Source organism: Citrus clementina, unplaced genomic scaffold (genome assembly GCF_000493195.1).
Source record: "Citrus clementina cultivar Clemenules unplaced genomic scaffold, Citrus_clementina_v1.0 scaffold_4, whole genome shotgun sequence".
Classification (NCBI taxonomy): Eukaryota; Viridiplantae; Streptophyta; class Magnoliopsida; order Sapindales; family Rutaceae; genus Citrus; species Citrus x clementina.
In genome coordinates, this window is record NW_006262274.1 from 12,743,479 (window position 1) to 12,766,871 (window position 23,393).

Below are 23,393 nucleotides of genomic sequence, written 5' to 3' on the forward strand. Positions count from 1 at the left end.
TATTTAAGACTAAAATGATAAAAAGAAGGGTAATTATCCATCGACCATCTATTTGTTCAGGCTTTTTTAAAAAAAAATTTTGTTAAGGCTTATTTAAAAATACACAAACATTTTTTTTTAAGCATGCCACCTGAAGTTAGCATTTTATTACACTCGTCCACTTCCATCTTAACATTGTTAGAACAATGCTATCATCATAATGATAAAATGGTCATTTCATTCGAACAGCAAAAACTACGTCATATAACGCAACTTGTGAAAAAAAGAAAAATCGATGTTGTTTACCTCGATTAAAAAGAAAAAAGAAAACAAACACGATATTATTTATAACTTTAGGAAGCAACAAATGTCATTTTTATCTAATTTCCATTAACCGCCTTCGCGTTTTACTCTGTTGACTGGCGACACTTAAATCTAGCCAATTTATCTCCAATTTTTGTTCATTTTCATCAATGAAATAGGATAAAAGTTAAGTCAATTTCTCACCATCATCAAACTAGTCCTTCCTCGGTGGGGCAGGAGGTGCCATCACTTGAGCGGTCCTCTGCCTTTCTTCTTGTTGCGTGGCCTTGCGTTGCCGAAAGAGTGATCAAAGTGTTTTCCCTTGGCAGTTTTCTTGTCGTTGCGGCCACAATATACATAGGGAACTGAAGGAGAGAGAGTAGAAGGGAGTGAAAGTGAGAAGTCAAGGATGAGTGGTGTACCCTTTGAGATTGAGAAGAGGAAATGAAACATTGTGGAGTTATTGGTGAGGCTCCCATTGTGTCGTTGCTGATATTGCCTCTTTTTTTTCCCTATAATATTTTTCCTTAGTTTGTGACTTTTTAAAATAAATAAATAAATAAATAATGGTTAAAATCTGTATAAATTACCTTAAATTATGCCTCGTCTTCTAAAGTTGTAATATCTTTAATTAAAAAATTGCAACCCCATTAGAAATTACAATTACAATTTTTTGACATTTATTTAAGGTAAAATAGTAATTTAATTTACGTTTACTTCAGGTGGTGCGTTGAAAAATGTATTTGTATATTTTTGAAAAAGCTCGAACAAATAGGCAGTCTGTAGATAATTGCCTTAAACTAAATGAAGCAAATGTTTGAGGATAAAATTATAAATGCAGCAAAAAAAACATAAGTAGGGTGTTAGTACGCAAAAAATGGACAGGAATATCATCACCCTCGGTAGACTTTATCATCTCTTGTTATAATGTGATAATCACTCTTACCACTAAAAATGAATATTAAATCACAATACCACGTATTTAAGATATACAAATAATATATCCCAAGTAATGTTGTTAAATTATAAATCATCTTATATATAGATCCATGGTATTGTTAAATGGTTTCATACAATTAACATAGTTTTATTAAAGATACTAAAATTATCTTAACATTTTATTGGCTTTTGGCAGTGACTTTGGAGGTTTCTTCTATTAAAAAATGACGGATATTTGCTGTGGTTATTGGTTAGTTTACTTGAAGTAGTAGTCCTTCAAATTTTATGGGGAGAAAATAATTGGTTTTGAGCGTGCTTCTCGACTTGGTGATCACTACTTTCACTAGATGTCAAAATTATGATTCTGCCCTTGCACTTTTCTACACTAACTCTTCAAGTCAACTCAAGTAAAAAGATTGTATGTACCTTTTTCTAATTGAAACTTCTGAACTGTACTTTCTAAATGACCTAACTAATTGACGGCATCTGTCCCACAATCAAATACAAAACAAATGGTTCTTAATAAGTCTTTGCTCTGACCAATTCCTTTGCCCAAGAAAAAATCACAAACCAAAAAATCACGTTGCGATTTAACTATACTCTCGCTTCCAAAGTCAGGTTCTTTTTCCTTTATACTTCTTCAATATCCCATTATTTATTTCCATTTAGTCTCAATTGTTATTGTCAATTATCTTGTCGGCTGATTCATACCAGTATCCAATCAGTAAGTTATTTGTTTGTTTGTTTGTTTGTATGTTTTTGTATTTATTCAACGGAAGTTAATTATTTAAATTCGTTGAATTAATTAATTATGTATTAGGTTTGTTGTACTTAGAGTAAAAACCTAGCCACTAAAGACAGTAAAGATTTATTGAATGTAAAACAATTTCTTTTAGAAGATGGGGGATGGGTTTAATATGTGTATCTATTTGTAGGTACCAAATATGAAAATGTTCTTCGCAAAGCCCTAACTAATGAAACATTCATGGCTCTGGGAAGAGTAAATCTCTCGGACTACCACAAGGGTTTTGAATGGCTGCTGATTAGGTGTCAAAAATTTAAATAGTAGAGCACGGAAGACAGATGGTCAAATAAAGGTGATTAATCAAACTTGGGCAACATGTTGCACTATGTTTGTGGTCACAAGTAATAGAATTGGGAAGTTGTCTTGCCTCAGGTCGAGTTTACTTAAAACAACATAGTGAATCTATCTATGAGCAAGGCCCCTTTGGAGATTTTCCGCGCTTGTTCCCTATGCCATGTTTATGATTCGGCGGTTATAACAACCATAGTTAGAAGAAGCAAAGTAATGGATAATGTGGTAGAAAAGGCTCTGTAGATTCAGGTCGAAGTGCAAGCTAACTTGGAGAATACCAATGCTAGCAGGCACGCACCGACGAAAGAAAGGGTTTCAAGAAAGTGATTTGGTGATGGCGCATCTGCAATATAGTCATTTTCCTGGCATATGAACTAAATTGGAAAAGTGGAAGTATAGTCCCTTTCAAGTGGCAAGGAAGATTAATGGTAATACTTATGTTCTCCAGCAACCAGAAAATTAGAATATTTTTCACACTTTCAATGTGGCTGGTCTATTTGAATATCATCCAGATGATGAAGAGTTGCATGAGCCTAACTCGAGGACAAATTCTCTTCCAAGTGAAGGGGCCTAATGTAGGATGGTTGCTTGGGACAAGTAAGGTATCTTCCAGGGGCCATAACTTGGGTGCATGTGTCGTTTTGGGCGTATAATAGACTGTTTCGAAACTTGTTACTAGACAAACCAAACTCAAAACACTTAAATCGTTATGCCATGTGGTCAGGCAGAAATTTATGTTTCTTTCTTGGTCAATTTTTAGTTTTAAGATATTTTCTTATTTTTCCTATTTCTTGATTTTTATCTCTTTTTTAGATATTGAATTTAGGTGCCATTCATTTTGTTCTCCTTATTTAGGATAGGAGAATTTTATTATAAAATAATATTTTAAATTTGTCTATTTTTAAGGTCATTATATAAAAGGTTCCAAAACCCTAAATTTGTTAATTTTAACTTTTTTAATACAATTTTCATTATTCAGAAACTTCATTTATTTTTTTTTACCAAACTTTTACATTTCCACATCGTCAAAATCGTAGTATGCAAGAAAGCTTCCCAAGTTCCTAGAACTCTAACGCCTGAAGGAGAGAATGTCATGAAACTACTGTAACACAAGAAATCATATGAATAATTTAATTAGTGAGATCTGCAAAGAAAGTTTGAAAAAACGGTAGATTTGTAGTAAATTGGAATTGGAGAAATTGAGTTTAGGAACAAGATTGGTTATTTAGACAACATTTTTAATCGAGTTGAAAACTTGAAATAATTTAGCCCCCGATGGTGTTCTTTGTGTAGGTCACCGTACATTGGGAGAAACTTATTGTCACCAAGTGCCAACCAAAACTTTCAATGTTCTTTAGGTTTCAAGTGCCATATGTAATTGATTTTATGGATGAAATAAATGCCATTGGCGGATGCCAATTTACTATAGACTAAAATTATAAAAGGAATGAAAAAGTTGCTCAAGGATGAAATGTCAATGCAACAAAAAAAATCGATAAATGGGATGGGATTATGATTACCCTCACTGGGAGAAAGTTTAGAATACATTAAGGTACTATGTCAACCATACAATCAGCAAATAATATTATGTCATGTGTTCATTTATAATAAAAAATCAACATGCGAGTGATAGTTATATTAAATTCAATTATATAAGTCATACATAGAGTAGTTAATTGCATTGCTTTTGATGTACCATAGACTTTCTCCCTTAGTATACTTTATCATCTCTTGTAATAATGTGATAATTAATCTTACCGCTTAAATGAATGTTAAATCACGATGACATAGTCATTTAGCATGTATATAAATCATATGCCCCAAGTAAATTTTGTTCAATTATAAATCATCTAATATAGGGATCTATGGTCTTGTTCAATGGTCTCATACAATTAACATAGTTTTATTAAAGATACTAAAATTATTTGAATATTCTATTAGCTTTTGGGGTTGATTTTGAAGGTTTCTTCTACTGAAGAATGATGGACATTTGTTGCAGTTATTTTTCTTAAAGTAGTAGGCCTCTTAATCAAATTTTACGAGGAGAAAAGAATTGGTTTGAGTAAGTGAGTTTGCAATTAGAAATCTCTAACTATATTAAAATAAGAAATAAATTAAAAGATTAAAAAAATATATTTTTTAATATATTTTAGAACAAAATATATTATTAGAGAATATGTATATTTTTTTTAACTTATCACTTACCTTAATATAGCTTCATATAGAAGCCGTTTGTTAAGATACATTGCCCACCAAATGTGGAATTCGAACAGTCACAACACATGAACCACATGCAGCCACATGAGTCACGCACCAACATGGAAAAAATCAGCACACCAACTCAATCCCACATTAACAAGGCAAGTTGCAAACCGTTGGAAACAAATATGGCAACCTGTATTGCTCTTGCCAAAGGCTTGCAACAATCATCTCACACAATCCCATGACATGCACACTCACCAAAGAAAGATGGCCAGCCATTATTCAAGTCCATATTCTCTTCATATCTTAGCCAACGGCTAGTCAACGACTAAGTTTAGAATTAATCCCATAATTTCTGTAAAATGTTTCTTCCATATATAGTTCCTCTACTCGTGTGTAAATATCCGATCTTGTTCCTTAAGAAGGGAAGTCAATAAAAACTTTTAATCCTTTTCAATACTCTTGAATTTGAGCATGGTATGAGAGCTTATGGCTTATTCATCCAATATCCAAACCAAGGCCAAACTCTCCCTGTAAACTATCCACCAATGTGCCAATCTAATATCTATTAAACTCTCCAGCAACAACTATCTCTTATGGAGGTCCCAAGTCCTTCCCCTGATCAGTAACCTAGGACTCAACAATCACATCTCTGATGACTCACCACCCCAAACAATTTCCAGTAATGGAAAGTCTATTGCCAACCCTGACTTTTCAATTTGGGCACACAATGATGGGTTGCTTCTTACCTAGTTACGGGGAATGATGATGGAAGACGTCCTTACACTGGTAGTTGGAGGACAAACAGTGAAAGAAGTTTGGCTCTCCATTGAGGAAAATATGCTTCCAGCCACCAAGGAGCGAGAGTCTTGGCTTAAAGACAATCTCTTCTCCTTAAAGAAAGGCTCCCTGAAGCTTGATGACTTCTTGAACAAATTTAGAGGACTGTGTGACAGTCTAGCTGCCATTGGAAAGCCCTTGACGGACGATGACAAAGTCTTTCAATTGGCACGGGCACTAGAACCCAAGTATGCCGACTTCAAAACGGCTATGCTAACCAAGCCACCTTATCCAAGTTTGAAACTATTCCTGCCAGCCTTGCAGAATAATGAGCAGACTGTGATTGCTCAAAAGAATGATGGCAAAGAAGAATGATGGCAAAGAAGCGGATCCACAGCAATCCTTCTTTGGGCAACGTGGATGTGGGAAAAGTTTTCAAGGACAAGGACGCGGCTTCAACAACAATCTTCCACTTTTCCCAGGACAAGGAAGCGGCTTTAACAACAACTTTCGTGGAAGAGGAAATTATCCCTCTAACAATGGGCACAACAATATGAATCAATCTTTCAATATGAATCAATCACCCTCTAACAACTCTCTACCGCAACCAAGGTTCAACAATAATGGCCTAAATCCGCCACCTGCACCAAAACACTACAGTACAGAACATGTTGATCAGCGAAAACACAATTCCAAATCAGGTATAATCTGTCAAATTTGTGGTAAAACTAACCACAGTGCTGCAGTTTGTAGGCACAGGTATGACTACTTTACCCCTGAAGAGGAAGCACCGCAAGCCCTCGCAGCCATGAATCTGCAAGACGAGAATGACCCACAACTTTATGTTGATTCAGGTGCTACTGCCCACATGGTAAATAGCACTGGTAAGTTAAAGAAATTTATACCCTATGGAGGTTCTGATAAGATTTTTGTAGGGAATGGCCAAAGCTTACATATTTCTCATATCGGTGATGCCACACATGGGAAATTAAACTTGAAAGATATTTTGGTTGTTCCCAAACTTAAAAAGAACCTCCTGTCAGTAAGCAAACTTGTGGATGATATAAATTGTTCTGTGGAATTTAACTCTCTTGGTTTTGTTGTAAAGAGCAAGGAGAATCAGGCACTGGCTCAGGGAACTAGGCAAGGGGAATTGTACGTGCTCAATGAAGAAGGAAACTTAGCTTTTCAAAAAATAAGAAGAAACTCAGAAAACCAAGACTTGTGGCATAAGAGACTTGGCCATCCAAGTCCTAAAATATTAAAAGTCTTGCGCGCTAATGGGTCTATCAGTATAACTGATTGGACTAAGAACACTAGTATTTGTGTTTCATGCCAATTAGGCAAAAACTGTAAACTCCCATTCAGTTTATCAAATAAAATTTCTGATTTTCCTCTTGATAAAATTCATTGTGATTTATGGGGTCCTGCTCCAATTGCTTCTAATCAAGGTTTTCGTTACTATGTATTGTTTGTGGATGATTGTACACGTTATTGTTGGTTATTTCCCTTAAAATCAAAATCTGATTTTTTTGAGTGTTTTCTTAAATTCCAAAAACAGGTGGAAAATCAGATGGAACGAAAGATCAAAATTTTTCAAAGTGATGGCGGAGGAGAATTTAGCTCTATCTTTTTCCAACAACATCTTCAACAGTCTGGAATCATCAAACAAACTTCATGCCCTTATACTCCTCAACAAAATGGAGTTGCCGAAAGGAAACATAGACATATAATGGAGACTGCCCTTACTATGTTATTTGAATCTTCGTTACCATTAAAATATTGGGTGGAGGCTGTTTTAACAGCTGTATATCTCATTAATAGATTGCCACAAACAATTATTAAGATGCACACACCTCATGAGTTACTTTTTAAGGAAACTCCTAGTTACAATGAAATTAAAGTTTTTGGTTGCCGTTGTTTTCCCTCTCTGAGGGATTACAATAAAACGAAGTTTGACAAAAAAAACTCTCCCTTGTATTTTTGTTGGTTACAGCCCCACTCACAAGGGATACCGCTGTCTTTTTCCACAAACAATCAAATTTATATTTCTCGTCATGTAACATTTGATGAATTATGTTTTCCTTATCAAAATCTAAAAGATTCTTCTCCTGTGCAGGATGCTTGTAGCATTCCCACTACTCCAAATGTGTCACAATGGCTCCCAACAACTTGGAAAGAGTCCTTCAACAACACTTCTCTTGGGCACACTAAAGTTGCTAATCCAAACTACATTGCCACATCTCCAAATACGAATGAACCATTGTCTCCCACTCCAAACAAAGTTGTGATAATTGAAGACATTCATGAACCACCCACTTTTTTACCCGAAAGTCCCTCTACAAATTCACCTCAAAAGAGCCCCTCATCCAATAACAAGACTGCTGCTTCTGCCGATAATACACATATCCACACGACCCCCGAACAAACCTTAGATAGTGATAACCGTGCTCTATCTGCCTTAAACGATCTCTCAGGAAAGTTGTTCGTTGAACTAAAAATCTCTCCTGTCAAAACAACAGAATCTCTAAATACGCATCCTATGCTGACACGCAACAAGCTCAAACAAAATCCTACCACAATGACCGAACCAAAAATATTAAAATCTGCTCTTAAGCATCCTCTATGGCTACAAGCAATGGCCGAAGAACTTGCTGCCCTCCATCAAAATAAGACATGGACCTTAGTTCCTCGACCTCATGATGCCAATGTAATTGGTTCGAAGTGGGTTTATAAAACCAAGTATAGAGAAGATGGTACAATAGATCGGTTAAAAGCCCGTTTAGTTGCGAAGGGGTACACACAAGTTCCTGGCATTGACTTCGATGAGACTTTCAGCCCCGTCATTAAGCCAACTACCATAAGGCTGGTCTTAGTACTTGCAACTAGTTCTAAATGGCTTATCAAACAGCTGGATGTCCGAAATGCCTTCCTTCATGGTCAACTAAAAGAAATTGCCTACATGGAGCAACCACCTGGCTTTACGGATCAAAATCTTCCTGACCCTGTTTGCTTACTTTACAAGTCCTTATATGGACTCAAACAAGCACCACGTGCCTGGTTTTAATGTTTATCATTAGCACTTCTAGAGCTTGGTTTTACAAGCTGCAAAGCCGATCCTTCCCTCTTTATTTTTCATGCTAACGATATTCTTATTTTGTTGTTGATGTATGTAGATGATGTAATTATTACAGGAAATAATCCCGATAGAATTCAATCCATCATCAATCATCTCAGCACTTGGTTTGCATTAAAAGACTTAGGCTTATTGAGCTATCTTTTAGGGATCGAGATTCAGCGCTTTCCAGGAGGCATTTTTTTGTCACAAGCCAAATACAGTCGTGACTTATTAACCAAGGCTGCTTTACTAGATTGCACCCCTAATCAGACCCCAATGGCTGTCAAAACCCAACCATATGATGACGATCAAGAACCCATACACACCACTCACTATCGTTCCCTTGTCGGCAGTCTACAATATCTCACATTCACCAGACCAGACATCACTCATGCTGTTAATAAAGTTTGTCAACACTTTCAGAGCCCTATTAAACAAGACCTCAAGGCTGTTACAAGAATTTTGCGTTATCTTAAAGGCACTCTCAACTTTGGACTTCGATTCCTTGAACAAAGCTCCAATCAACTGTATGCCTTTTCGGACTCCGATTGGGCTGGTTGCCTTGAAACAAGACGTAGCACGACTGGCTTTTGTGTTTACCTTGGGGCAAACTTAATCTCATGGTGTAGCAAGAAACAAAGCACTGTTGCACACTCCACTGCTGAAGCAGAATATCGGGCTTTATCTTCCACTACTGCTGAACTAACTTGGATTCTTTTTTTATTGCAGGACATTGGAGTCTCACCATCACACATTCGTCACCTTCTTTGCGATAACACGAGCGCCATCTACATGACTCGCAACCCCGTGTTTCATGCGCGCAGCAAGCATATCGAAATTGACGTCCATTTTGTTCGTGAAAAAGTATCTCAAGGCCTCCTTAAAGCCACACATGTTCCCTCCTTGCAGCAAGCTGCAGATATCCTTACCAAACCATTGGGCAAAGATCTTTTATTTCTCTTTCGACACAAGCTTGGCGTTCACTCTATGACCCGATCGACCTTGAGGGGGGTTGTTAAGATACATTGCCCACCAAATGTGGAATTCGAACAGTCACAACACATGAACCACATGCAGCCACATGAGTCACGCACCAACATGGAAAAAATCAACACACTAACTCAATCCCACATTAACAAGGCAAGTTGCAAACCGTTGGAAACAAATATGGCAATCTATATTGCTCTTGCCAAAGGCTTGCAACAATCATCTCACACAATCCCGTGACATGCACACTCACCAAAGAAAGATGGCTAGCCATTATTCAAGTCCATATTCTCTTCATATCTTAGCCAACGGCTAGTCAACGACTAAGTTTAGAATTAATCCCATAATTTCTGTAAAATATTTCTTCCATATATAGTTCCTCTACTCGTGTGTAAATACCCGATCTTGTTCCTTAAGAAGGGAAGTCAATAAAAACTTTTAATCCTTTTCAATACTCTTGAATTTTAGCACCGTTCATGTGGTTTGAGTTTGCTTCTTGATGATCTGTACTTTCAGTCGCTGTTAAAATTATAATTTTACCCTTGCACATTTCTATACCAACTTTTCAAGTCGACTCGAGTTAAAGCCCTGAAGGATCGCATGCACCTTCTTCTAACCAAAGCTCTTTTAACTGTACTTTCTAAATGACCTAACCACCTGACGGCATCCGTACCACGAACAAAAACAAAAAGGCTCCGGCTAAGTTAGTTTAACGTAATTTACATCCCCACACAGCTCCAAACAAAAACAAAAATAAAATCAAAACAGAAACAAAACAAATGGCTCTTAGTAAGACTCTGTTCTGATCAATTCCTCTGCCCAAGAAAAAATCACAAACCAAGCCATCATGTTGCGGTTTGGCTCTAGTCTCTCTTCCAGTGTCAAGTAGCCTCTCCTTTATACTTTCCCAATATCCCATTGTTTATTTGTTTCCACTTTGTCTCATTTGTTTTTGTCAATTATCTTGTAAGTTGGTTAATACCAGTATTCAGCCGGTGAGTTTTATGTTTATTCAACGGAAATTAATTAATTAAATTCGTTGAATTAATTAACTCTGTATCAGGTTTGTTGTACTTCGAGCAGAAACCTGGCCGCCAAAGACGGTAAAAGTTTTATTGAATGTGAAACAGTTTCTTTCAGATGATGGGGATAGGTTTAATATATGTATCTGTTTGCAGGCACCAAATATGAAAATGTTCTTGTCAAAGCCCTGACCGATGAAGCATTCAAGGCTCTGGGAAGAGCGAATCTCTCAGACCTAACACAAGGGTTTCGAATGGCTGCTGATCAGTTGTCAGAAACTCAAACAACAGAAGATCAGGACATTTGAAGAAATTGCTCAAGTTCAAATTCTGGCTTTTTAAGTTTGCTTATTGAGTCGTTTTCAAGTGCCAATTTTACATCGTCGTAAAGGGGTCAGTCCGCACTTTATAAATTGCAGTGGTCTGCATTGGAAAAGTTATCATTTGGTTAGAATATGATTTAAGCCTCATCTAGTATTGTGGTGCAGCGGCTTGATTGCTGCTTGTGAATTAAAAGTTAATAATAGTCCATATGTTTGACTATCAAGGTTAATGATATACCAATGCCATATAGGTTTTGAATCAAACCATTACAGCTGTCAGATGTTGAGACGTCAATACTAAATGAAGCTAGCTTTAATTGGACTTATTCGCTTTGAAGGTTGGAACTACATCGGCAGATGGTGACAGAGAGATTGGTGTGCTCATAGCCGAGGCTTTTGAGAAAGGCTGGGAAAACGATCTTATTATTGTCTTTGTAAATTGCTTCTTGAATTCTTCCTCTTTTTGTTCTGTCTGCTGTGCCTGTAAAGCAATTTCTTTTTTTATTCTCCCATTTTGTTTCTTTTTTACGTCGTAGCTTTATCCTCTTTGATGTTTCCAGCTTTCTTTTATTTTTTAATCATTCAGATATCTACTAATGCCTTTTTTTCCTTTTTTTTCCCCTTTCGTTTTTGCTTCTCCAAAATTGGCGCAGGATAGAGCAGCACTCTATAATGAATTAAATTTTGTTAAGGAAAATGAAGCTAGATTGGGGCAATATATCCCCTTACTTCTTCACCTATGAGAATAAAGAAGAATTTGTAACAATTTCAATATATTTATGGGTTATTTGCCCCTTTTATGTTATAACATTTTGGTTGTACTTTAATTGGTACGATATTAATTTGTTTATTGGGACTCTGTTGTATCATTCTATGTGTTAACAAATTATTGGTTTCATTGTTTCTAGGTTTTAGACAATCCATTGGTTTTAATCCATGAGATGAAAATTTCAAACTTAAATGTTTTTCAGCAATCAATTTCGCCATGGATGCCGGTAAGCGGATTTGCAAGTGAGAAATGGAAATTCAAACCTATTTTATTATTATTATTATTTTTTTTTCTCAGAGAGTGAGACCTTTATTGGTTGTTGTTGGAGATATTGAAAGTGAAGTTGTAGGACATCTTATGACAGACTCTGTTCGTACCAAGCAGGGTTAATAAGAGTTTTCCTTCTTTCTTTGCTTATGGTTGATGACTTCAATTTTTTGAGTTAAATTCGAATTTGCTGGATAGATTAGACTTTATGTGCTATGATATTTGTTTAATTATTTTATTTTTATTTTGATAAAAAGGATTTTAAATGTGTTGATTTTGTGTAGAGGGATCAAATATGAATGATTTTAAAGCTAGGGAATTAATTTCCCACAACTTTCCTGACTATTAAGTTTGTAACTTGTAAGGTCTATTATACTAATCACAAAGGTTATGGATTCTCTGGGTTTCCGAAGAAAAGTTTATAAACAGATATACAAACAAAGAAAAAAAACTGATCATACAATCCGTAATTCTAGGATTAATATTGAAATTTGTGGGAAACAACAGTTAGATGGACAGTATCTGAAATCAAAATTTGTGGGATTAGTGAACTTTCCCTTTCAAAATGGAATTTCCTTTTTTTCTCTCCAAATAGGTTGACACAATGTGAAAAAGACACGCTAACACAAATTGATATTCCTATTTTCATTCCATATATCATTTGGCATGTGGTGCATTTCTTTATTTGATTGTAGGTTTGTGTCCATAATTCTAGGAGGGCCATCATGGAGGACCTTGCATTTCTCACAGGAGGCCAGGTAGATAGGTTGACCTCATAAATCCCCCACCCTCTTTTGCATTATGATTTATTGATTTACAGAATATTTTATGCATGCCTTCTCTTTTCTAAGTTATAACTGGAGGCTTAGTTAAGAATTCTGCATATCTTGTCCCTTTAAAGCTTGGCTCATGCAAAAAGGTGAGACATATCATTTGCATGAAGGATTGAAGTATAGAATTGCATTGTTGGTCAGAAGAAAACCCATTCTTTGCACTAGAGCACATTAAGAGTCGGTTTGCTTATTTCTTCACCCTCCCTCTTTATCATTTTAGGTTATAGCAACAATGGAAAATACTGTTTTCATTGGTGGGTCTGGTGATTTGGTTGACATTCAAGAAAGATGTGAACAAGTTTGTTGTAGTTGTTTCACCCATTTTTTACAACAATTTATTAGGCTTTCAGTCGTGTTTATTAATTATTCAACATGTTCCTGTAATTGCTATTATAGTTGAGATCTACAATTGAATTGAGCTCTTCGGACAATAGTTTAAAAGATCGGGTTCCAAAGCTTTCAGGTGGATTTGCTGTTTTGAAGGTTTGGTTCTTTGGCATTGTATATATATTGACCTTTGCAAGTGTTTTGGCAGCTTAATCATATGAAAAACAGACTCTTAGTGAAAACATATATTGATGGAGGTTGTTTTGTTCTAAGGTTTATGGACATGGCAAACCAGATGTACGGGAAAAGAGGCTTGGAATTATTAATGCCCTTTATGCTGTCAAGGCTGCAAAGGAAGAAGGAATTCTGCCTTGTATTCCTTCTAGTTTTAGATTTTTGCTTAATTCATCTTGTTATGCTGATCGATCAATGCATCTTATTTATTGTTTTCCGGTATCTTTGTCAGTTGGTGGTTTTGCACTTCTAAATGCTTCAAAGGAGCTGGAGATATTGAAAACCACAAATTATGATTAGAAGATTAGATTGTCCAGAATGCTCTTAAAGCTTCTCTCCTCCTTATCGTTTTTTCTTTCTTTAAGACTAACGTGTGAACCAAACTGTCATTGAATAATTCAACTAAACTTAAGCTTTGAGCTTTGATCTAGATTGAAAAATGAGAGGCGAAAAAGTGAACAATATTGTGCATGTTTTCCTGTTAACATGGAAAATGGTATCACCATTTGTAGGTTATAAATTTCTCAGTGACTTTCAAGTTTCAATTACAATAAACAAAACAAAAAAAGATTGGCTATTACTTCCAGCCTTTTTGCTTATGGGAATGATGCAAGTAACAAGGCCTGAATGTTACCTATCATATGGTTTTTGGTGTGAGTTGTAGATTTTATATATCTTACTCCTTTGAAAAGCTTTCTTACTCTTACTGAGCCAACATCTTCAGATGCCTGCATATGTGATTGCTACTAATGCCAGAGTTGATGGTTCAGTAGTTGACAAGCTACTAGAGTAGGAAATCTCAGACCTTGAATACAATCTCGCTAGATGTTTGTTTCCAAATAAAAATAATAATTAAAAAAAATTTGAGTGCTTTCCTATGTTCAGGTTACAAATAGAGTTGATGAGAATGCTCTCATATTTGTCCGAGGCAGGCAAATTTACAGATACGTTTCTGTGTGGCGTTGTTGATCCATTGAAACTTGTCCGATCAGAATTTGCAAGCGCTGGAAAGCAATTGGTTAGACCTCTTAAATTTACGTAATCTATATTCTTCAATCTCAATAAATACTGATTGCTGCTTCTTGTGAAGTATGATTTCATTAAAAAAATACAATTTAGTCCACGGCGGCTGAGCATGTGAAGGATGAGAGGGAAGGTCTTGAATGTAAATTCCTCGTTACATGAGGAATGGGAGGAAGCCTGTAATAAACTTTTTGAGGCATCATTTTTATTCATTAACCATTTAAGCATAAGACAAATTGGAAATTAAAAGCAAAAAAAAAAAACGTTGAGGAACTGTTTTGACCAATGTTAAGTTACATATTGAAATTGTGGATATTTTTCGTTTCCAACTACTGAATTCTCTTTGTTTTTGAGTGGGGACTGGGGAGTACTAAGCAAATTATGGAGAAATAAGCTGACTGATATAGGGTGCGTTTGAGATTGAAGTGTTGTAGTTTAAATTGTGGAAAAAAAAGTTGTAAGCATTAAATAAAAGTTAGTAATATATAGTAAATATAAATTTTAAATAATAATTTTGATGAAATTATTAAAGATATAATAGATTTTTCATTATATAAGTGAAAACTCATATCAACATAACTTAAAACTTATAGCAGTTAGTGTTTACCAAACACTTTAGTGCTATAACTTTTAAGCTACAGCTGCCTAACCTCAATTCTAAATGCACCCATAATTGGGAATGAATTTGGATTTTTTATGCGATAAGAAAAAAATCATTCGAACCGCATAGGTCTAAAATTCAAAATCCCATGCTAACGAAGCCAGGTTGTTGTTGCGTAGAGACTTCTCCCACAAGATCTCCACAGTTCTGGCAACGAGTTACTACAAATGTAGCTCAAATGTTTGCTACAACTCTAAGTCAAACATTCGATGCCAAATCACTTGAAGTATAAATTATGCAATCTGATTACTATGTAAGTGTAATATTTTTCACAAATTATAACTATTTTTTAATAGCATGGTAAAATAACAAATATATTTTTATTCTTATATTATTAATGTTAATGAAACAGGTAATTTTAGGTATTCCAACATATAAATTTTAATTTGAGTCCCAGCCGATTTAGTAATTAGGATGGTTAAGTAATTTTATAAGTTATGAATTTATAATATTGAGTTATTCTACATCGATTGTGGAAGGAACTGATAGTGACTTAAGTGTAAGGGAAAGTTTCATCCCTAGTTTTTGAGGTTGAGAGAAGCCAAGAGACCACCTAACACTAGTATTAAAGTCTAAATTCACCAACAATCTCAATCCAACAATCTAATAAGGAGAACGAGTATCTATACTTCTGATACTTCTGAACCAAAGTTCAATGCGTGACCCTTTAAACTATTTTTGAAATTGAGAGAGTGCTCAATACCATCTAACAAATGACAAATCATAGTCGTAGCCGAAGTCTGTATGAGAGCCGCATTAGCGGCTGTACTTGAGAATAAAGAAACAAACAAAACGGCTCTCTTTTGATCAATTCCACCCCTAAGCAACAAAATCTCAAACCATGTGGCGTTTTGTCACTGGCCTCGCCTCCAAAGTCAATACCAGTAGTATTCAGCCAGTGAGTTATTATTATGATTTAAATTTTATTTTTTGGGTTTATTCGATGCGAATTAATTAGTTTCATTGAAATAAATTAATTTCAGGTTTGTTGTACTTCGAGTAGATAGAAATTATGCTGCCGAAGACTCTAAAAGATTTTTTGATTGTGAAACATTTTTGCATTTTCTATAATAAATTTTTGTTGAATCTTGAATTAACTCAAATTCAATGTGTACTTATTTGCAGGCACCAAATATAAAAGGCTTGTTAAAGTTTGACAACTTAGAAAAGGGGCTAAAATGGCATGCAATTGATTCAGTTTTGCAAAATTTAAATAAACAGCAGAGCACAACACGTCACCACTTTTGAAGAAATTGGTGAGATTCATGAATTCACTATTTGGTTGGATCAGCAGTGGCATTGTTCTACCAGTGGTTTCATTTTTACCAGGTTTTACGAAGTACGGATGTAGGACATTATTTTAAGATTTTAGAATTTTATTATATTATGTTTTTTTTATATTTTCTATTTTAAGTAAGATAAATTATGTTATGAATTTTAGTTTTCTATTTCGATTATAATTACGATTTAGTTTCTTTTTTAAATTAATTTAGGAAAGTAAGTTAACCCTATTATAAATAGGGAGGTTTTGTTATTATTTTCATAACCTTTTAATTAATAATAAAAAAATTCTTTTATAATTCAACTGAGATTATCTATCAAAATCTCTCTTGTAGAATTATTAGGATTAAAGTGTCATTTAATCTCGCTTAATACATTATCAAAATTTCATTGAGTCATTTGGATTAGAACAAGATCTAATCACGCTTCGACCTGAGTGTAATCTAATCATATTGGTCTGATCCGATACTAGATCTTGTTTATCTACCCTACCAATCTGCTTTTACTTATCCCACTCTGTCAATTAGTATAAAAAAATTTCTTTGCCAATTGCACATCTTTCTTGGCTGCCCCTATTGTGTCCACTAATTAAAAAAATTTTAAAAATCCAAAATTACAAACCCTAGCCACCACCTGCCACTACCATTGCCTTCATAATCTAGAAGCCCATTACCATCAGTTGAGACCATCAAACTCACCAACCAGCATCAACCAAACCCTAGTCAACCCTGCCCTCAACTATAACCTATAACGATCGCGCAAAATCAACCCAAACCTGTGAACCATCACTCTAAAATATGTTGCGTGCAACCTTTATAATCGTTGATTGTCATTGCCATTACGAGCCCCAACCACCACCTAAAAAACCCAGTCAATTGCAGTCTTTAGCCATCACCAGAACTGTCGTACAAACAAGCCCAAACCTGCGAGTTTCACCACTTTGATCTATTTCTACCCTTGTGAATTCAAACATTCTAAAGGCGATCAACTAGATTCAACCATCATCTCTCCAAATCACGGCCACTAGCTACCGATAATTCGAAACCCAAGAGTTAACCCATATTTACAGTTTGCCATCGGCTTTGTATTTGTCATTTAAATATTAAAAGGGCCTCATGTTTCAAAAGCTTAATGGCAATTGCAATCTTGAACAATTTCTTTCATGGTTGGATGAAATTGAGGAATAGTTTTATTTTATAAGATTGCCAAAGTATGATTGATAACTCTATGAAATGAGAGTTATCATGGCACTTTTAGACTTAAATCAAGATTACTTAGAGAGTAAATGATGTGTTTTGTTGCGTTTTAATAACAGTTTGCATCTACATCTATTTTAGTTTAATTTTAATGAAATTTTTTTTAATTCAAATAATTGTGTGTTTAAATCTTATGCATAATTGTAGGTAATTGGAAGCTCGAATTTCAAGAAAATGATGTTGTTGCAATGGGCTTGCAAAAAGAAAAAAAGAACATGGTTGCAAAAGAATGGAGGCAAGTCTGGAACAGTGCAGATACTGTAGTCATTGCTATAGCTACCCTGAAGCATTGATATAAAATATTTCACGCGAGACACTTAATAGATTGCGATATAGAATTTCGTAATCTGGAAGATACGCGCCCTAGACTTTCGATACCCTAGTTTTCAACTATAAAAAGAAGCACACACACAAAGAAAAGAGGAGGCTATCAACCAAGAACAAAAACTGAAAAAGAAAAAAGAGAAAAAGAGCATCAACGATCTAAACTAAGGGTTGCAACAAGGAGAATTTGCAGGAGTCAATTGGAATCCAGTCTTTTTTATTCTTCTTTTGTTGTCTTGTTTACTCTTTAATCATGGGGATGTATTTGATGGCTAAAACTCTTTTGTTTATTTTACTTTCGCAGATAATGAACTAATTTAATTGTGGTAGAGTGATAGACAATCTTAATGGTTTCTTAACTGAATTTATATGTTGCCTCATGTTTGCTATAGCATTTTATTTTGGTAAAGCTTGTTCTAGTCATTATTTCGACTGACCACTCATTTAATGATACAAGCTAATAAAGAGACACAAAAAGGCCTATCTTAGTGGAACATATCAGAGTAATACTTGGTTTTAGATTGGATTTTATGAGTTGAGTTTCACTTGATCCAAAAGGGTCATGCTTAATCTAAAATTAATGATGAATTAGACATAGGGATTCACCTTGTAGGGTAAATAGAATCTAAGTGTGTAATATTATATCTTATGTTTGCATAATAATTGGTCGTTGTTAGCTTGCATACGGTTATAAGACATTCAACAAGCAACAACTGAGGATACATAAAGATTCTGCCCAGTGTTGCAGCAGATGTTGCAGCAGATGTTGCAGCGACTGCACCTAAAATTACAAGAAATAGTCAAAACTATTAAGAGAGTTTAACCACTCAACTACTTTATTCCTATTGATTTTATCCTTGTATAAGACGTGAGATTTTGCTTTCCTTCATTTTTATTTAGTGCATTTTATTTTAATTAATTAGTTTATTAGTTTAGTTGTGCATTCTATTTCCAAATGAAGGCAAAATTGCACTGTTGAGATTGTTGTAACAAGTCTGATAACATCAATCCCTATGGAAACGATCTTAAATATTTATCATTATATTACTTGTTGTGTACACTTGCACATTGACACCAATAGCATTTGAATTTAGTACAACGTGATCGAGTACAATTTGTAGTCAATTTTCTATTAACATGGAGTGCTTTAGATTGGTGAAGTGCAAAGGCGTAGAGTACCTCTAAAAGATATTTTTAGATTGGATCATAGAGTTGTTTGAAGCAAATGTTGAGATAGAGATTCATTCCTCTTGGTTATTGCTTGGTACAAAAAGGAATGAGTATGGTTTTTTATTATGCTTATGAGTTTGAACAATTTAATGAGCATAAATATTATTACGAATGTGGAGAGCATAAACTACAAGATCTTTTAGGGGCTCAATTTTTATATCCAAGAAAAAATGTCCACATACATTATCTGTACTTTACAACATGCAATTCTTTTAGCTAAGTAAATTGAATTGTAATTCGAAAGAGTACTTACAAACAAGATTAATAAGATTATGCAAGAAGTACTTAAAGATACATGTAAGAAATTCAAGATAGTGACTAAAAATGTGCCAATAAGTTCATCCATTTTTTAGGAAGAAGACTCGTGTTTGAGATGACACAAGATGAGGTACAAAAAGAAGAGTCATTTGAGATGACACAAGATGAGGTACAACTTATCGATAGAGATGGCCAATGGGACAAACGTCACGTGACATGGCATGGGCATGGGCTCGTGTCCGTACAACACGAGCACGTGTCGGTGGAGCACGTGGCATGGCACAGCACGCACGTGGGCTGGGCTGGGCTAAGAATTTTAGGCACATGGACTTTAAAAGCACGACACAATTAGAGATGGGCTAAGCACGATACGATGAGAAAATCCGCAATAAGCATGTTTTATTTTTTAATGAAAGTAAACTTAAAATTTTATGATTTTACAAATAACTTGAAGTTGAATTTTTTAAATTCATTTAATTCTTAGTTTAAAAAAAATACTATAATTGATTTATATTTATAATTTATTAAATAAATAATTGCTATCATGATTTTAATGAATAAAATCATAAATATCATGATTTATAAATATGCATTAATATTATTGTGAAATATGATATATGACTCTATATAATTCTAAATTAACAATTAAGTCAACTCTTTAAAAAATTATTATTATTAAGCGTTAAAAAAATTTCTAATACTATAAGGTCAAACGTACTAATTAATATTGTTTATATGTATATGTTCATTATATTAATTTTGATGATAACAAACTTTAATTGTTTTTTATTAAAATGTTGGAGTTTTTATTAATAAACATTTTCTTAAAAGCCGTATAATATTTCTAAATATGTTCATGAAATATGGATAATAATTAACTTTAAATTGGCAAAACATTCCCTGCAAAATTCTGTTAAAACTATGATTCTAAAAACAAATGGTGAACCGTTGACCTTTAAACGGTTAACCAATAATTTCCAGACATGGGTAATTCCTTAAACTTGAACCAATTAGCAAAAACGAACAATGCAAGTATGCTGGGAAGGTCACTGGAATTAAACGGTGAACCATTTATATCAAACGGTTAACCGATAATTTTCAGAGGGGAATTATGTGCTAATCTTGAACCGTTGAACTGAAATGGATAAGCCTATTTTGTTTTACAAGTTACTGGAAATAACCGGTGAACTGTTAACTTAAAATGGTTAACCAATAATTTTCAGGATGTCATTCCATACTAAACTTCAACCGTTTAGTAAGAACGGTTAGCGGAAATTTGTTTTGCAGGTCTCTGCAAATTAACGGCAAACCGATAGTGACAACGGTCAAAAATTTATTTGAAATTTAGGTCAACGGTCACTTGGACCAGTCAAAATAGTTAGTCGATAACTATTAACGGCAATTCGATTTCGGGCAGAAAGTCAACAATGACTATAATTCAGATCCAACTATAAATAAGTTCAATCAAATTCAAACAAAAGTTGATCACAATGTTATCATTAAGCTTATAATCGAGAATACAAAATTCATTAAGCTTCAAATTCATTCTTGCTTTATTAATTCACACATTGGGCATTGATTTGTAATCATATATATTGCGGGAGAGAAAAAAAAATTGTAATCTTTGTTTTGAGTGATTGTAAGTGTTGGGATACACTTGGGTTAAGAGATTGACACCTTTGAAGTCAATTGTAAGTATTCTTGAAGCCTTGAAGGCTTAACTTGTAGAATCCTCAAGCCCGATGTGCTTGGAGGCATAGACGTAGGCGAGGTTGGCCGCACCACATAAAAATCTTTGTGTTTGAATCTCTCTTCCCTTATCTTTTTATATTTTGGTTAATTTACTTATTGTTGTTTTAAATTCATTTAAGATTTGAATTAAGTTTTGTTTAAGTTTTGTAAAATTTTTAGAAACCTAATTCACCCCCCTTCTTGGGTTACTTAGATAGTATTTCATTTGGTATCAGAGTCTTGTTCTCTTATTCGGACTTAACCGTCTAGAGTACGAAATTTGGGAAGTTGTTTGTGATGGTCCATTTATACCTATGTCTAAAAATAAAGAAGGAGATGATATTCCTAAACTGTCAAGTCCATAGAGTGAGTTAGAAAAGAAAAATATATCTTTAAACTCCAAGGCAATGAATGCTTTATTTTGTGCATTAGATAAGAAGGAATTTCATAGAGTATCTAGTTGTGAAAGTGATCAAGAAATATGAAATAAACTTGAGGTTATCTATGAAGGGACAAATCAAATTAAAAAATCTAAAATCAATAGATACACTCGTCAATACGAATTGTTCCAAATGGAACAAAATGAAAGTGTGTATTCTATGTATACACGATTTACAAACATAGTGAACACCCTAGGAGCCTTAGAAAAGCCTTTTTCAAATAGCGAGAAAGTAAAGAAAATCATTAGATCACTTCCAAAAGAGTGGAGACTTAAGAGGACAGCCATTGAAGAAGCCAAAAATTTAAATATTTTACCTATTGATGATTTAATTGGCTCTCTTATTTTATATGAAGAAGACTTAGCAGCAGAAAAAGGGCATGAGGAGAAGAAGAAAAGCATTGCTCTCAAAGTTTTAAAACATGAGAGCAATGAAGAAAGTGAGCTGGATGATGAGGAGATGGCTATGCTAATTAGGAGATTCAGAAAATTCTACAAGAAAACTAGTGAGCGAAGAAAGTTCAGAAACTTCAAGAACCAAAAGGAGAAGAATGAGCCAATCACTTGCTATGAGTGCAAAAAGCCTGGACATATATGGTCTGAATGTCCTTTTCTCAACAAGCTCAAGAAGAAAGCAATGGTAGCTACATAGGATGATAGCGATGGGGAAATAAGTGATGATGAAGAGCACCAAGAGATGACAAATCTAGCTCTCATGGCTATTGAGGAAGAGTCATTAGATGAACTTGATGAGGTATGTGATCTTCTTACATATGATGACTTACATGATACTTTTAAAGAATTGCATGATGAGTGGATGAAAATTGGTAAAAAGAATGCATGCCTTAAAAAGAAAATGCTAGAACTTACAAATGAAAATGATGCCCTGTAAAAATACAATGATTCATTGAATTTAAAATTCTCCTTGAATCGTGAATAGAAAATGAAATCAAATGAAATAAGAATCCCAAATGATCTGTGTTGACAAATTTTCTTTCACTTGATGCCCTTGTAGGACTTCAAAATTATTGTTATCTTCGTAAATCAAATCTCTCCAGAGAAAGATCTATTGTTGAACAACCTCATATAAAAAATACGAAGGAATTTACAAATTAAAAGTGGTAATCAATGAATATTTATTTTTCTTAAGCTTTTTATGTTCGATATTTGCATTCTTTACGTTTGATATGTTGACAAGGATATGGATCATAAATATACTTTGAAGCGGTTTTTTTTTTTTTACCCAAATGAATCTCGCATAAGCGGGGAGCCCAAAGTAAATTGATGAAAAAGTATATCAAAAAAGGGAGCTCAGATAGATTGTCTTCTCATAAGTTCTTTCGAGCGTCAACAAAAGGGTCATTCAATATATCATATATGTTGGTTGTACATTTTGCAAATTATGCTTACAGTCATACAACTTCAGCAATAAAATTGAGGAACATATTGTATGTAAGAGTTTATGACTATAATTTAATTGAAGAACATATTTCTCTTCCAACTAATAGTAATAATTTTAACAAAGTAAGGTTGCTACTTAAACAAAAGAAAACACAAATTTCAATACATTAACAAACTAAAAAAACAGTATTTAATATATTGAAGTCTGTGTTTTTTTACATTTTAGTGGCATTTTTATTTTAAAAAATTAAGGATATCCTCGTTAAAAAATGACTATATACATACATATATAAAATATGATCAAAGATCTTAGATTAGATATATGTATATATGTGTTCCAATCCAGGATCCTAAATTTGTTAAAGTCCAAGAAAGTTATTAAATCATACAATTTATTATATATATATATATATATTATAATAATAACAAAACCACTGTATATAGATTACGTATTGATTTGATCCAAGATTCTAAACTTTATTAAAGTCTAGGAAAGCTATTAAAGGAATTAATAAGCTAATGAATAATCATCAATTTTTGACTACATTTCACAATTCTTCTTTTATTATTCATTGCATTTCTAGCCGTTTGATTAAATCTAATATCTAAT

At 34.1% G+C, this 23,393-nt stretch overlaps 2 pseudogenes; one reads left to right on the top strand and one right to left on the bottom strand.

The window, feature by feature from the left end:
* Positions 1–469: 469 nt before the first annotated feature.
* On the bottom strand, positions 470–735 carry LOC112099102 (annotated as a pseudogene).
* A 710-nt stretch (positions 736–1,445) lies between these two features.
* LOC112099103 lies at positions 1,446–22,034 on the top strand (annotated as a pseudogene).
* The last annotated feature ends 1,359 nt before the right edge of the window (positions 22,035–23,393 follow it).